This window comes from Sus scrofa, chromosome 17, assembly GCF_000003025.6.
Source record: "Sus scrofa isolate TJ Tabasco breed Duroc chromosome 17, Sscrofa11.1, whole genome shotgun sequence".
In the NCBI taxonomy this organism is placed as follows: domain Eukaryota; kingdom Metazoa; phylum Chordata; class Mammalia; order Artiodactyla; family Suidae; genus Sus; species Sus scrofa.
The window spans coordinates 57,187,306-57,203,129 of NC_010459.5; the positions used below are offsets into that span (position 1 = coordinate 57,187,306).

Consider the following 15,824-nt stretch of genomic DNA (forward strand, 5'->3'; position numbering starts at 1 on the left):
AGGAGGAGTCAATGTGTGACCTAGAGACAAATTTAAGGGAAAGCGAAAGATCTTGAGAGTTGAACTCCTGGCCCAAGAGGGGTTCACATCTCTGCGGTTTTGATGATCCCGTCTGCCGTACTGGCCCCCAGAGAGAATGACCCAAGAAACACCCACACCACCTTACAAGGGCTGGATCCCCAGTTGTTTGCCGAACCCGAGTACTATATTCTTAATTTTTGCCCGCTACAATAATACACCCCCTGGAGTTCCCGTTGTGGCGCAGTGGTTAACAAATCCGACTAGGAACCATGAGGTTGCGGGTTCGATCCCTGGCCTTGCTCAGTGGGTTAAGGATCCCGCGTTGCCGTGAGCTGTGGTGTGGGTCGCAGACGCGGCTTGTATCCCGCATTGCTGTGGCCCTGGTGTAGGCCGGGGGCTACAGCTCTGATTCGACCCCTCACCTGGGAACCTCCATATGCTGCGGGAGTGGCCCTAGAAATGGCAAAAATAATAATAATAATAATAATACCCCGATTACAATGAATGCATGTTTAAAAAAAACCTACCAAATGTTGGTGGGCCACATTCTCCCCTATCCCCACAAAGATGTATGGATGTAACAAATAAATGAATTTATGATCAATATAAAATAGATCGAACCCACAACCTCATGGCTCCCAGTCGGATTCATTTCTGCCACGCCATGATGGGAACTCCGGCTTATATCTATGTTTAAAAAATTTTCAGCCGTTAACAAATCCAACTGGGAACCATGAGGTTGCGGGTTCGATCCCTGGCCTCGTTCAGTGGGTTAAGGACCTGGCGTTGCCGTGAGCTATGGTGTAGGTCGCAGATGTGGCTCGGATCCCACATTGCTGTGGCTTTGGCATAGGCTGGCGGCTACAGCTCCAATTGGACCCCTAGCCTGGGAACCTCCACATCTCCATATGCCATACTCTTGGCCCTAAAGAGAAAAAAAAAAAAAATCTGTCAGTGTTGGGATATATTTTGAAGGCAGAACCAGAACATTTGCTGATGGGTAGGAGGCTGGTCCAAGGGTTTTGTTCTTAGTGTCTGAAAGGCTGACTGGGAGTAGGAGGGTTATTACAGGAACAGGTTTAGGAAGATCACGTGTTCACCATCAGACAAAGAAGCAGAGGCCAATGCATGCACATTCTCACCTGCCCCTTTATTTTGTTCCCCCTCCCCCTTTTTTGGGCTGCACCTGCAGCATATGGAGATTCCCAGGCTAGGGGTCTAATCGTGGCTCAGCAGGACTCCCCCTTTGTTTTTTGTTTTTTTTTTTTTTTTTGCTTAAAGATGTTTCCTGAAAATCTTTCAAAGTCAATACATGAAGAAATGCCTCCTTTTGGTAGCTGTATAGTATTCCATTGCATGGGCAAACCATTTATGTCACTGTATGGATGGACCAGAGCTGGGCATGTTTTCAACTGGTTTGATGAATGAAACTACAAACAATGGTTTGTTGTTTCATGACAAGTGTTCACTGTGTGCCATATCTGTGAGGAATATGAAGGGACAGCTTCATGGGAAAGTGATTTGATATTGTGGGGGAGGAGCTGCAGTTTCAGGTCCACCCTCGGTGAAATGGGATTGTTATGTTATCTAAAGAGATAACAAGCACAGTATTTTTTTTTTTTTTGGCCACACCCACAGCATGCAGAAGTCCCCGGGTCAGGGATCAAACCCAAGCCACAGCAGCAACCTGAGCCACAGCAGTGATAATGCCCAATCCTTCACCCACTAATTCACCGGGGAACCCTCCAAGCCCAGTATTTGGGGCTTTATTTATTTTTTCCAATATTGACTTTTTTTTTTTTTTAATGGCCAAACCCCCAGCATATGGAAGTTCTCAAGCCAGGGATTGAATCCAAGTCACAGCTGTGACTGAAGCCACAGCTGTGGCAATGCCAGATCCTTTAACCAGCTGGCCAGGCCAGGGATCAAACACCCTTGCAGCAGCCCAAGATGCCGCAGTCAGATTCTTAAACCATTGCACCACATGGAGAATGCCCCAAGTACCGTATTTTGAAGCAGGCACCTAATATGTGATATTATCTGCTACCATTTCTCATACAGCCTTGTCGTAGAAGCAACAGAGGTGCAGGGTGTTTTGTAAATACCAGTCCGATCTTCCTTGAAAAATCACTTATGTGGACCACTTATGTGGCCCCTTTTGAAGATTAACAGTCTACATTTATGCACCAAAGGCTCTGATAAGTTCTGTAGTAAAGAAATTTTGTTTAACCCAGTGTTGTCCAAACATGTTTGAGGACATCGCTCAATCCCTCCCCTGCTTCAACTGCCTTCATTGTCTCAGGGACCCATCATCTTCTCACCTGAGAAGGTCTGGCTTCAGCTGACACATTAGAGGTCAGAAACAGGACCATCAGCAAACCAGGTTTGTGTCAACTTTTCAATGAGAGATGCTTCTCTTCAGTAAAATCTCTTGTTCTTTTTGTTTTTTCTTTTTAGGGCCGCGTTCTCAGCATATGGAGGTTCCCAGGCTAGGGGTCCAATCGGAGCTACAGCTGCCAGCCTACATCACAGCCACAGCAACATGGGAACCGAGCCACATCTGCCACCTACCCCACAGCTCACCACAAGGCCGGATCCTTCACCCACTCAGTGAGACCAAGGATAGAACACGCATCCTCATGGATCCATGAGCTGTTGGATTCATTACCGCTGAGCCACCATGGGAACTCCCTCTTGTTCTTTTTTGACTCTCAAGGTTTTTCTCCATTTTGGGCTTGAAGACATACACTGGTCCTCCTCTGGTCACCACACACTATCTCTGTGGGAGTCCCCGCCATCTGTCCCATGAGACACTGGGCTGCAGTATGCAAACCAAATAGCACCCAGCACGGGCTCAAGTAGCATCCTATCCAGAGAGCTCCCTGCATGGAGAGAAAACAGGACCTAACCCGGGTCTTCTGAACATTTTCACCCTGAGGCCTGGGTTTAGCTTCTGCAGTTACAGTGTAAAAATGAATGGCTTTTTTTTTTTTTTTTTTCTTTTTCTTTTTCTTTTTTAGGGCTGCACCTGCAGCATATGGAAGTTCCCAGGCTAGGAGTCGAATCAGAGCCATCGCCACCAGCCTACTCCACAGCCCCAGCAATGCAGGATCCAAGCCTCTTCTGGGGCAACACTGGATCCTTAATCCTGAGCAAGTCCAGGGATAGAACCCCAATCCTCATGGATACTAGTCAGGTTCCTAACCTGCTGAACCACAATAGAAATTCTTAAAAGTGAATGGCTTTAAAAACCTCAACTAGGAGTTCCTGTTGTGGCGTAGCGGAAATGAATCTGAATAGGAACCATGAAGTTGCGGGTTCAGTCCTTGGCCTCACTTTAGTGGGTTAAGGATCCAGTGTTGCCATGAGATGTGGTGTAGGTTGCAGACTCGGCTTGGGTCTGGTGTTGCTGTGGCTGCGGTGTAAGCCGGCAGCTGTAGCTCTGATTCTACCCTTAGCCTGGGTGGGAACCTCCATATGTCGAGGGTACAGTCCTAAAAAGCAAAAACAAACAAACAAAACCCTCTCAATACATGTGGAAACGTCTTGGGCGATGGAAATGTTTTGAAAGTCACAGCATTGTGCACTTGCAGTGGGTGAATTTTGTGGCAGGTAAAGTCTACCTTAATAGAGCTGTTTTTTTAAAAAAGAAGGCAGGAGTTCCCTGGTGGCCTAGCAGTTAAGGACCTGACCTTGTCAGTGCTATGACTCGGGGGTCACTGCTATGGCAAGAGTTTGATCCCTAGCCTGGGAACTTCTACATGCCACAGGCATGCCCCCCCCCCCAAAAAAAAGGAAAAAAAAAAAGAAAACAAAAAGAAGACAAAAAATGGAAAGACACGATAATCTCTTTTCCTGAGTATTCCCGTGTCTGCACAAGGGGTCTTCTTTCCTCTGTAAATTACACTCAGGGTTTTCTCAGGACAGAGGGTTCATCCCAGTAGGTGGGCTGGAGAGGCAGTTCTGAATTTTTTTCCCTGTAAATGGATGACTTCACAGTTTAGGTGGTGGGAACTTCTGCCCACATAGAGCTAACCAGATCAAATGTCCACCCCCAATGGCATAATCCCCATGCAGCCAGAAGCTCTTTGGTCAGGTCTTTGCTCTGTGATTTGTGGTTGGTTTTGCTGGGTGGTGGTTTCTGAGGAAGGACAATTACATTAATTGAGCCTTTCAGGAAACGGTCCCTGAAGAGAGGTAAGAGGACCTTAATTATGGGTCTGTCTGCCAATTAGAGTGAGAGCCCAAGTTCATGGGTCCAAGAGTCTCACCAGACTTCTGCTGCTCCTTGTCTTTTAGCTCCAGAATACAGACGAGCTGAGGTGGGTTCTAGAGTTTATGGTGGAAGCTACATTCTGCGTATACGTTTCTTTTGAAATCATTGAATTTATGGAGTTCCCCTCATGGCGCAGTGGTTAACGAATCCGACTAGGAACCATGAGGTTGCGGGTTCGGTCCCTGCCCTTGCTCAGTGGGTTAAAAGATCTGGCGTTGCCGTGAACTGTGGTGTAGGTTGCAGACGCGGCTCGGATCCTGCGTTGCTGTGGCTCTGGCGTGGGCCGGTGGCTACAGCTCCGATTCAACCACTAGCCTGGAAACCTCCATATGCCAAGAAATGGCAAAAAAAAAAAAAGACAAAAAAAAAAGAAAAAAAGAAATCATTGAATTGCTCTTCCTTAAAAAGTTACTATGATATAAGAAAAAGTGTTTCCAGTTTATGATCTCTCTCTCTCTCTCTCTCTTTTTTTTTTTTTGGCTGCACCTATGGCATATGGAAGTTCCCGGGCCAGGAATCTCACCTGTGCCACGCAGCATTGACAATGCAGGTTCCTTAAACCACTGAGCCGCAAGGGAACTCCCAGTTTATGATCTCTTGAAGGGACTCATTCCTGGCTTCCTTTCTTCGTTTGATACATGGACTTAACAAGTTTCTAGATGGAGTTCCCATCGTGGCGCAGTGGTTAATGAACCCGACTAGGAACCATGAGGTTGCAGGTTCAATCCCTGGCCTTGCCCACTGGGTTAAGGATCCGATGTTGCCGTGAGCTGTGGTGTAGGTCACAGATGCGGCTTGGATCCTGCGTTGCTGTGGCTCTGGTGTAGGCCAGCGGCTGCAGCTCCGATTAGACCCCTAGCCTGGGAACCTCCATATGCTGCAGGTGCGGCCCTAGAAAAGACAAAAAAGAAAACAACAAACCAAGTTTCTAGAGCACCTACTATGAGCCAGGCCCAGTGTGGGCAAAGGGATGCACTCTGGGAGCTAGACAGGCTCTTCCTGACCTCCGTGGAGTTTCCAGCCCAGTGAGGGTGGGTAGCCCACACCAGCTCCTGCCCTGCCACTGTCCCTTTGCCGTGTGCCCTTTGACAAGGCTTCGCCCTGCCCCACTCAGGGCCAAGTGCTCATAGCTGTCCTGTTTGACCCTGGAATTTTGAAATCACTTTGGGTAAGTCTCTATGGACCCCATGTTATCTTTCTTTACTTATAAGGTATTCATTGAGCATCTACTATGTGCCAGCTCATTTATAGCAAATGGTGACGAATCAAGTAGACCTGGGAGAGAGGTGACACAGAGGTGACGGCGGTCACCCATGCCCTTTGCCCCTTGGGATCCTTCCAGTGACACCCCTCGGAGGTGGGCATGATCTTGTTCCCATTTCATGGATGCGATCATCAAACTGTGGGTGGGAGCTGGGGTCCCATCTGGATGTTCACTTAACATCAGCAGTTGAGACCATACAACAGTGTGGATCCCACCCCGCAACCCCCACCCAGGAAAGCTGCAGCACCCTCCACCCTTCAAGGCCTTCAAGGTCATTTCCATAAAAAAAGAAAATCCCTCTGAGCTGGTCCTGCCTAGGGATTAGCAATTCCCCAAACAGGAGACCCACCTACTCTTAGCAACCCCTCCCTGTCCCACCCACTCTTAGCAACCCCTCCCTCTCTCAACTCTCCACACTCACCTTGGTTTCTGTTTTGTTCTATGGATGGACTTTCCAAGCTTCCACAGCAGAGGGTCTCAAAAACCAGAGAAATATTAGAAAAAAAAGGGTTAAGGAAAATTATATAATAGATTTTAAGGGTTTACATCAAACAAATAGACTTTTTTTTCTTATGGGTGCACCTGCGGCATGTGGAAGTTCCCAGGCCAGGGACTGAATTTGAGCCATGAGCTGTGGCCTACACCGCAGCTGCAGCAACACCAGATATTCAACCCACAATGTCACCTGGGGATGGAACCCGTGTCTCCACAGCAGCCCAAGCCCCTATTAGATGCTTAGCACTTCATACATTTATTCATCCATTCAGTAGACTGCTGTCTGCTGTCATGTACCAGGCGTTACTTAGGCAAACCCCTGTGATCTAGGAAGCAACAGACAATAAACAAGCAAATGACTAAATACCATAAGCACAGCCTGAGTTCTACGAAGAAAATAGAGATGATGGTGTGAGGATGAGCAGGGTAGATCAGGTGGTCTGTGATGCCTGGAGGAGGTGCCTTTGGAGTTGACACCTGAAGGGTGACAGAAAGCTGCCCTGGGACGGTGTGGGAAGAGCATCTGGCAAAGGGAACAGCCTATGCAAAGGTGCTGAAATGGGGATAAACTTTGACATGGCTGAGAAGTTGAGGGAAAGCCAGGGTGGCTGGGCAGGTGGTATACGGAGCCAATGGTAGGGGCCAGGATGGACAGTGGGCAGGGTTGGATCAGGCAGTGTCTTTCAGCCTGAGATATGAGATTTGGAGTTAATTCTGAGAGCACTGGGAAGCTTCTGGAGGGTTACCTTTTCAGATCATTGCTCTTGGGCAGACGATGGACAGGAAGGGGCTTGGGAGACCAGTGAGGGGGTCATTTGGTGGTTCAGGGAGAGGAGCAAGGTTGGGGCTGGGAGTGATGGTGGGTGCAGTGGGTTGAATGGTGGCCCCCCCAAGAAATTTCCATGTCCTAATACCTGTATCTCGTGATTGTGACCTTATTTGGAAAAAGCCTTTGCAGATGGAATTAAGTTGGGGATTCAAGATGAGATCATGCTGGATAATTGGCTCTAAGCCCAAGGACAATGTCCTTATAAGGAAAAGAAAAGAAGTTGCAAACAGGAGTTCCCACTGTGGCTCAGCGGTAATGGACTCGACTAGTATCCAAGAGGACACGGGTTTGATCCCTGGCCTTGTTCAGTGGGTTAAGGATCCCATGTTGCCATGAGCTGTGGTGTAGGTGGAAGACGAGGCATGGATCTGGCGTTGCTGTGGCTATGGTGTAGGCTGGCAGCTGTAGCTCCGACTGGACCCCTAGCCTGGGAACTTCCATATGCTGCAGGTGCAGCCTTAAGACAAACAAACCAACCAACAAAAACAACACAAAAAACAGACACATGAAGAGGAGGAGGCCATGTGACTTTGGGGATGGAGATAAGGGTGATGCAGACACAAGCCAAGAACACCTGGAGCCCCTGGAAGCCAGAAGTGGCTGGGAGGAACCCTCCCCTAGAGCCTCCCCTAGAGGGAGCACGGCCCTGCCCACACCTTGATCGGATTTCTGGCTTCCAGAACTGAGAGGGAATAGAAGTCTATTTTGTTTAGCTGCCAATATCAGTTTGTGTTAATGTCAGGACGCCCCCAGGAACCCAGTAGACGGGGCGTGAATATTCTAGGAGTAATAGGATAGCAGTTCCATTGCTTCAAAGTACCTTCTCACAAGGAAACCATGACTTGACAGTGGAGATGCCCAGCCAACACCACATCGACCAAAGTTAGCTTTGCCCATAAGGTCGCTGACCCTTTAGAGTGGGGCTCCAGGGAGGGACCTCCTGCTCCAGTCAGTAGAACAAAGCAGCTCCCTTCACAAGCAAGGGAGAGTTTTAATCTTCTCTTTTTTTGGCCAAGCCTGTGGCATGCAGAAGTTCTCGGCCAGGGATGAAACCTGAGCCGCACAGCAGTGACAACACGGAACCCTTAACCCCTAAGCCACCAGGGAACTCCGAGAGTTTTGTTCTTCCATTACAGAATGGAGAGGTCAAGCTCCCACAGGATTTTCCCATCAGGCCGTGGGCGGGGCTGCTTTACAGGGGCTTGTAGGCTGGGAGGGGAGGGGGCAGTTCTCGCGGGAAGGGGCGGAGTTCTCGCGGGAAGGAGCGTTGAGCTGCGCACACTCGGGGTCTCTCTGCACACGGCCCGCCGCCATCTTGGGTTGAGTGTTGTGCGCAGCGCGCCTGCTCCGGAGCGGAGCTGACCAGGCAGCAGTTGAGCATCAGAAGCTCTGGTCCTGAGCGCTGGGTGCGAGCACCGTGCGAGCAAGTGATGCCGGACTGAACGCAAAGGAAAAAGCAAAAGGTCAGACTCTCCTTTATTCCCAGCTATTTTTATTTCCTGCGCCTTGTTCATGGTTTTTGCTGCTTCTTTTGTTTGTTTTTTTGTCTTTTTAGGGCTGCCCCTGCGGCATGTGGAGGTTCCCAGGCTAGGGGTCGTATTGGAGCTGCAGCGGCACAAGGCAGGATTCTTGACCTACTGAGCGAGGCCAGGGGTCGAACCCGCAACCTTATGGATACTAGTCGGGTTTGTTACCGCTGAGCCACAATGGGAACTCCGGTTTTGCTGTCGATTTGAGAGACTGATGGAAGTCCCGCGTCCTGGTGGGATGGGATAGGTCGGGATAGGCCCGAGGCACCTGCCCAAGGCCGGAACCAGGTTGGAGCCAGAGCTGCTCCGTCTGAGGAGCTGGTGGGTGGGGAGCCCGTTGTGGCTCTTGTCAGCCACAGAAGGCTGGGGTCGAGGTCACTGCTGATACGAGGGCGCGGAGAGGAGAGGCCTTGAGGTTTCCGGGGGAGGGCAGCCCCGAGTGTGACCTGAACTAGTGATGCCTCATTATCCTGCGGATAGGCCAGGAGTGACAAGAGGCCCGGAGGGTGACAGCCGGTTCCCAGGCTCCCGCGGGCCAGTGAGACGCAGAGGTGGGTGGCTCGACAGGTCGGGACCAGCCTGCAACCTGTGCTCCTTGGATGAGCGGGCACTGGGCCCTTTGCAAGGAGGAATTCTCAAAGGGCTTTTCCTTCCGGAAGCGGCACCAGGACTATTAGAACAGGAAGGTGTCCTGTGCAGCTGGGGGGCGGCCGGGGGTGGGGTGGGGGATCCTGCCAAGGCTTTCCCTTCAGAAATTGGAGATGGGGCTGCGGGGGAGGCTCTGGTGGTTAGATGACGTTATTAATGACATTATTAAAAAGGAGTGATGTAAAAATTAAAAAAATAGCAATCGTGGGAGTTCCCATGTGGCACGGCAAAAATGAATCAGGCTAGTATCCATGAGGATGCAGGTTCAACTCCTGGCCTCACTCAGTGTGTTGGGGACCCAGCATTGCCGTGAACTAAGGTGTAGGTCGCAGACCCGGCTCAGATCTGGTGTGACTGTGGCCGTGGTGTAGGCTGGCAGCTGTAGCTCCGATTCAACCCCTAGCCTGGGAACCTCCATATGCTGTGGGCGCGGCCCTAAAAAGACCAAAAAAAAAAAAAAAAAAAAACAATAGTAGGAACGTCTCTCTTTCTGGTCGTAGGATGCATACTTGGTGCCAGGAGCTCTGCCAAGTAGTTTTGATATGTTATCGTTGTGGTTTTAATATTTCAGTCATTCCAGTCTCCCTTTCGGCAGGTAAACTACATCCAGCTCCCAAGAGGAGTGATGTCTCCCTGCAGGTGAGAACACTGCAGGCCTGGTGTAGCTGCTCTGTTCATGCTCTTTAATTACTACGTCCATGAGCTGCTAGCCTGGGTGTGCTAGTAAGATATATACATACATACGTGGCAGACTGTATATCTAGTCGTATAGACAGTCATAAAAATCTAGTTCTATATACAGTCATAAACATACAGTCATATATACAGTCATAAATACATAGTTATATATACAGTTATAAAAGTCATATATACAGTCATAAATATATAGTCATATACATATACAATCATATATATGACAGACATATATATTCTTATATATATATACAGTCATATATATATATGACAGACCTGTGTATAGAGTGTTTTATGTATATATACAGATAGATGCTCATGCATGTATAATAGCCCTCCTGCCTCTGAGTCCTGGGCCACATGGAGGAGGTGACATTGGTGCTGGTACGTTGGCTTTGCTTTGGACTCACTGTGTGCCCGGCATGGAGCTATGTCTTTTGCACACATTTTCTTCCTTCCAGCCCTTCTTTCTTTCCCTCTCTCTCTTCCTCTCTTTCTCTTTCTTTCTTTCATCTTTTTAGGGCCATAGCTGCAGTATATGGAGGTTCCCAGGCTAGGGGTCGAATCAGAGCTGTAGCCACCAGCCTGCTCCACAGCCACAGCAACGCCAGATCCCCAAGCCACGTCTGCGACCTACAGCACAGCTCACGGCAACACTGGATCCTTATTAACCCACTGAGTGAGGCCAAGGATTGAACCCACCTCCTCATGGATACTAGTTGGGTTCATGACTGCTGAGCCGCAACAGAAACTCCTGGATTATTTTTAATTTTTAAAATTTCTAGGTGAAAACAAAATAGTTTCCAACAGAACGAAAGGGAGATGTTTGCTGAAAAATAAAGTCGTCTTCCCTGACCCCCATCCCTCTCCTTGGGGGCTGCTATTACCCGTTCATGCGTTCCTTCCAGAAAGTCTGTGCAAATATTTATGGTACGGCCCCTTTATATGCTCACACTTCACATACTCCTGTGCACTGTGTCTTTTTTCTTCCCTTATTTATTTTTAATTTTTTAAACCATTAAAAAATTGAAGTATAGTTAATTTACAATGTTGTGTTAACTTCAAGTGTATAACAAATTGAGTGGTAATGAACATTTAATACTGGTGATGTTTTATTTCCTTTTTTGCTAACAAAAATTATGCTGCAGAGTCTACCCGAATATTCATCTTTTTTTGAGCATGTGAAAAAATATATGTACATTCTATTCTCTCTCCCTCTACACACACACACACACACACACACACACACACACACATACAGTGTAATTCCTAGAATAAAGGTGGTACTCTTGTTTGTTTTGTTTTTAAGGCCACACCCACAGCATACGGAAGTTCCCAGGCTAGGGGCTGAGTCGGAGCCGCCTACGCCACAGTCACAGCAGTGTGGGATTCAGGCCACCTCTGTGACCTACACCTCAGCTCACAGCAACACCGGATCCCTGGCCCACTGAGCAAGACCAGGGATCTAACCCTAATCCTCATGGATACTGGTTGGATTCATGATCGCTGCCCCACAGTGGGAACTTCAGGGCAAACTTTTAAAACCACTATAGCTGTCACCAAGTGAGCATCCTGAGAGATTGTATCGATGTTTATTGTCTCAACACTGTCTTTCCCCATATCCTTTTTTTTTTTAATAGTTATTTCCTCAGTACCCATGTCCTTGTAAACACTGTGTTATCAAACTTTTTAATATTTGTGTTAGTGGGAGGTTAGGGGCATTATAACCGTCCCTGTCTTCTGAAGTTAGTGGGCCACATGGGGGCTGGTGTGTCAGTGAGAGATGATACTGGACACGGCCAGCGATGGAGGTGGCTCACTTTCCTGTGGGCAGCAGGAAGGACACGGGAGGGGTCCTAAGAATGATCAGCTGGTCCTTGGAGTTCCCATCGTGGCGCAGCGGTTAACGAATCCGACTGGGAACCATGAGGTTTTGGGTTTGATCCCTGCCCTTGCTCAGTGGGTTAAGGATCCGGCGTTGCCGTGAGCTGTGGTGTAGGTTGTAGACGCGGCTCGGATCCCGCGTTGCTGTGGCTCTGGTATAGGCCGGTGGCTACAGCTCCGATTCGACCCCTCGCCTGGGAACCTCCATATGATGCGGGAGCGGCCCAAGAAATGGCAAAAAGACAAAAAAAAAGATCAGCTGATCCAGTGTGTGTTTTACCATCTCTACTTGGTGCTTTGTAGCGTGGATTACAGGAGAACAAGATTAGGGAAGGAAAACCAGTTAGGAGGCTACTAGAAATCTGGAAGATGGGATAGTGGCCAGCCTAGGGCAGTGGGCATGGAGGGGGGGATGTGGACACTCTTGGAAACCATTCATCTTTGGGCCGTAGGTCTGGTGGAACTGGCGGATGGAGTAGCCGTGGAGAACCGAGATTCTCCGTGGAGGCAGTGGGAGCTGAGAAGAGATGCGAATGGGGCCGAGGTGTGGTGAATCGGGCAGGGGATATTCTAGGACTCTCCACACAGTCCCTGAATGTTCCAGAGATTCCTGGGTCTGGATTGGACGCCGTTGAGTCTGCTCCGCCCACACCCCCCCCCCAAACCTACCTTTCTCTCCACAGGTGCGGCTCCTACTGCCAGGTGACCCGGCCTCTCCACAGTTACCTGGCTCAGTACTTGGCTGCCTGAGCCACAGGACGCGCGTCAGGACTGCTTCCCCTGGAATTTGTAATCGGAACAGGGAGAGATGCTGAGGGACCTGGGCTCCCCTGACTTGCCCAGTGTGCTCTGGGGCCACGTCTGTGTCATGTATGATGGGAAGACGGGACAGAGGGGGGCAGAGGGGGGCAGACGGAGTTCCTGGGCGGAGAGAAGCAGGAGCTTCCGGCTCAGTGTGGCAGGCTAGACCCCCCGGTTATCGCCACTCCCTTGGCAGAGCTCGCTCAGGACACAGCACAGGAACTGGGGCGTGATGCCCAGAGCTGACCAGGGAGGAGCACGCACACGAGACGCAAAGCTGTTGGAGGCAGGAGAGCTGCTGGACGAATGGTAACTGGCTTAGTATTCCAGAGAATTCCGTGAAGTTCTAGGTCTGTGGGGGTGGGGAGGGTGAGCACATTCTTGCCTGAGAACCCCAGAAATGGCCAACAATGGGAACTCTTAAGGATTCCCTGGGGTAAGAAGGACCTTGCAAGGAGCACTTAGACCTGAGGTCTGTCCATCAGTTCGTGCCAGTGGGTACCCGCCCCTTCTGATCCCAGGAAAAGAGGAGAGGTTTCCTCTGAGGGTTGGAAGTAGAGGACCTGGCCTCAGAGATCCCAGCCTAACCTGGGCTGCAGGTCCTGAACTGAAAACAGGGAGTGGGAAGGAATGTTGATTACTGAGCAGGGAAATGCCCGGTGTCTTCCTGACTCTGCTTCTAGAATCCCAGCAGTTAACATCTGGCCAGCACCTGGAGGGTTTGTCACAGAGAGGGTTGGATGCCACCTAAGATGTGGGGTGCCCACGTCTTACGACTTGGGACTTGGGACCTTGGACCCCTACTGGGAGACCTGTGGGTGGATAAGCTCTGTCTGTCCTGCCAGCAGCATTTGAATCTCACTCTTCAATGTGAATAAATAGCCAAGATCACCTGACCTTGGAGGGAAGGTTCCCAGATGAGATGGTGATAAACACCAACAGAAAGAGGAGTTCTGCGCAGGGAGAGACAGTGCAGAGAGCGGAGAACGTCGGAGAAGCAGAGACGAGAGGCTAGCCCCCAAGCGTGACTTTGCTGGCTTCCCAGTGTTCACGTCCTCTGGAGTCCCTGCCTTGCCCATCCCTGGTTTCTGTGGCACAACCCTCTGTCTGCCAAAGAGCCCCCAGGTGCTGAAGATGCTATGAATGTGTTTCCTTCCCTTCTGACCAAAGGGGTGCCTGCCCCCACCCCTCATCCTGCTGACCCCAGCAGCTTGGAAGAAGAGGCCTCCCCTGGGTTAGCAGTCGGCCCAGCATCTCTGCCAAGTGACCCTGGCAGCTGCAGCCTCCCCAAGCCCCCAGGGAACCAGGGGCATGTCCAAAAGGCTCCATCTGAGGCTGGCTCAGCTCCCGGCTGCCCTCTTGCTGGCAGGGGATGGAGCCAATTGGCCCTGTGTCTGCATTGGGAGCTGTGAGCCCACGCTTGTTTGTAGCCGTCACCAGTGTCCTCTCTCTTTCGCTGGACCAGGCAGGGCTCAGGCTCCTTTGTGTCCTCTCTCCTCCATGTCCAGAAGCTCTGGGGCCACGGTCTTGATTAACCTAACCCTCTTCAAATGAATAAATAATATGTCTCTAAATAGGACTTTAAATATCTGAACAGCAGCTGTGAACGTTCATTCAGTTGCTGCACGTTTATGAAGCGTTTTGTCTCTGCCTATAGGACTTAGTCCTTTTTTGTAATTAGCGCAGATGTATTTTCTAGGTTCTAATATCAAATACCAATAATTTCATAAATGGGTCGAAAAGAATGAGGTTGTTTTGATAACGTGAATATTTGAAGTAAGGGTTTGACGACTGCGTGATCAGCAAGTCATCATCAAGTTGATGGGGTTTGTCATCAACATCAGGGCATTTTGAAGAGTGAAACCAGGCACGTGACACGAAACTGGGCACGTGACATACTGGGACAGTCGGTGTGAGCAGGGTCTGTCCCAGGCAAATCGGAATATATGGTCGCCTTATTGATAGGTGACTTGCTCAAGCCTTGGCAGCGCATTTATTTCTGCTTTTTTTCTTGTTTTTTTTTTTAGGGCTGCACCCAAGGCATGTGGAGGTTCCCAGGCTAGGGGTCTAATTGGAGCTGTCACTGCCGCACTACGCCACAGCCACAGCCACAGCCATGCTGGATCTGAGCCGTGTCTGTGTCTGTGACCTACACCACAGCTCACGGCAATGCCAGATCCTTAACCCACTGAGTGAGGCCAGGGATCGAACCCGCATCCTCACGGAAGCTAGTCAGATTCCTGTCTGCTGCGCCACGACAGTAACTCCTATTTCTGCATCTTTCTGATGGTGGGAACAAAGGAGGAGATGTGATTCACACAGTGAGTGATGGGGGTTTGTTTCATTTTGCTTGTTTTGAGCTTGATTTCCCACCATAGTTCTCAGTCGTGGCTCACTTGGGGCAGGGGTTGGCACACTGAAAAATCCAGCTGCAGCCTGTTGTAAATAAAATTTTATGGGAACACAGCCACACCCACATTGTCTACGCTGCTCCTGTGCTGTCTGGGCAGAGCTGAGTAGCTGCAGTAGAGGCTGTATTTGGTCCTTTATTTATTTATTTATTTATTTATTTATTTATTTTTTGTCTTTTTGCTATTTCTTGGGCCGCTCACACGGCATATGGAGGTTCCCAGGCTAGGGGTCTAATCGGAGCTGTAGCTGCCAGCCTATGCCAGAGCCACAGCAACGCGGGATCCGAGCCACGTCTGCAACCTACACCGCACAGCTCACGGCAACGCCGGATCGTTAACCCACTGAGCAAGGGCAGGGATTGAACCCGCAACCTCATGGTTCCTAGTTGGATTCGTTAACCACTGGGCCACGACAGGAACTCCAGTATTTGGTCCTTTATTGAGAAAGCTTGCTGACTTGGGGAACATAAAGCCCTGTGTCCCTCTGCCAAGGGACCTCGATTTACTTGCCCCACGTTGAGGGGTGGGAGTGGGGAGCTCTTAAAGGTGCCTTAGAATCTACCCTGTAGTCAGCCGTGGGGAAAAGCAGGGACCCCTTAGCTGAGGCCTGAGCAGTGAGGTGGGGGCTGCCTGTGTCCAGGGCATGGGAGAGGATTCTAGGCAGAGAAAAAAGCCCATGTGTGGACCCAGCTGGGGAGACCTCCTGGGGGTTACCGGTAGCCATGCTGCTGGAGGAAGGTGGGCTCAGGGAGGGTTCAAGAGGAAGCTGGAGGGAGGAGGGGTAGGTTCTGTGTGGTCCCAGGCTTTAAATTAGACAGAGTCAAAATTCCGGGAAAACTAATGGCTCTTCTGCCATTAGTTTTAGGCAGCTCCACATTCCAGGACAACTCACTGCTTCCTCTAACAGCCAGGCTGTCCCGCCCCTGGCGGGGGCAGGGAAGCAAGAGTGGGCCACTTGGCAGGTGTTGCAGGT

The 15,824-nt window shown here is 50.0% G+C and overlaps 1 long non-coding RNA gene across 2 annotated transcripts; it reads left to right on the forward strand.

The window, feature by feature from the left end:
* On the forward strand, positions 8,199-14,337 carry LOC102165808. 2 transcript variants are annotated; one of them, XR_308890.3, is made up of 3 exons: positions 8,199-8,348; positions 12,323-12,749; positions 13,289-14,337. It is a non-coding gene; the product is annotated as an uncharacterized LOC102165808 (long non-coding RNA). The 2 variants fall into 2 exon arrangements; XR_002339992.1 differs by having other exon boundaries at positions 12,323-12,509; positions 12,637-14,337.